The sequence below is a fragment of the Puntigrus tetrazona genome, unplaced genomic scaffold, assembly GCF_018831695.1.
Source record: "Puntigrus tetrazona isolate hp1 unplaced genomic scaffold, ASM1883169v1 S000000151, whole genome shotgun sequence".
NCBI classification, from domain to species: domain Eukaryota; kingdom Metazoa; phylum Chordata; class Actinopteri; order Cypriniformes; family Cyprinidae; genus Puntigrus; species Puntigrus tetrazona.
Window position 1 is genome coordinate 455,001 of NW_025047827.1, and position 1,336 is coordinate 456,336.

Here is a 1,336-nt window from a genome sequence, read left to right on the forward strand (position 1 = left end):
TCAGAATTGTATATATTTTTAATTACTTATCTGTTTTTTTAATGAATTAATTATTAAAATAGTTTTATTTTATGTAAATATTTTCTGAAAAGAAAATGAGATTTTTACAAGTTCTATTCAATATATTTAATTTATCAAAATATTCAAAATATTAATTTAATAAATTTAATATCAAAATATTAATAAATCTTTAGATATATATATATATTTATATATATATATATATATATATATATATATATATATATATATATATATATATATACATAACAATAATTTACATACATTTAATTTCAGTTTTTAATTTATAGTAACTCAGTCAGTTGCATTTCCATAAAAAGTTAAATAATAAATAAAACTGGATAAAAAAAATAAAATGCACTAAACCTTTTTTTTTGCGCAAATATTTCTGTGGATGGAAACCTGACTACTATTAGTTCATAACCTGAAGTATTTTATAGTTTAAGTTTTTGTCAGCACGTAACCTAAATAACCGAATTGTATATTTTTACTTATTTATCTGTTTTTTAATGAACTAGTTATGCATTTGTATTCAGTAATCTATGTATCTGGATATTTGTGACACGTCTGTGATCTTTGCTGTTTCTTGGTTTTAATGCATGTTTTTTGGCGCTTGTAACAGGAACAGAAGATAAGCAGTAACTCTTTTTTTTTTCTATCAGACATCACCGTCTCTTTCTCCTCTGTCTCTCGGTTCAGTACTGACTCCCCACGGCTCTCACACACTGATTAAATTAATTACCCACTCACTTATTTTCCTGTGTATTTCTGACACAACTAATGTCGTCAGATTCAGAAGCTGAGACACCTGACTAAAACCAGATAAACACAGCAGAAATAAAAACTTTTGCAATCTTTATGTGCTTTATCGAGCCACAAGCATCCCCTGAAAGCATTGAAATATAATTATCTTTTGCTCATTTAAACACATGAACATTTATACAATATAGTAACTTATACAGGCTGATCATTTTTTTTTGCATTTGACTAAATGGAAAATAAAATATTTTAGCTTTAAATCTGAAAATGTTTTTTTTTTGTTGTTGATATTTTTCATTTAATATTTAGATTTGAGATTTCGTTTGAATTAGACTCAAACTATTTTTATATTTCGTACTCGCATTAAAATGTTAGTTAGCGTAAGTCATTTAGTTTAGTTTTTGGCATTTTTATTAGTTTGATTTTTGTAGACAACTTTAAATATAATTTTAAAACACTTTAAAACATATAAATGAGAAATATAAAAGAGAAATGGTGCCTTGCAACAGCCAAAGTTTATTTATTATTTTTATTTTTATTTTCTGAATAGAAAAAT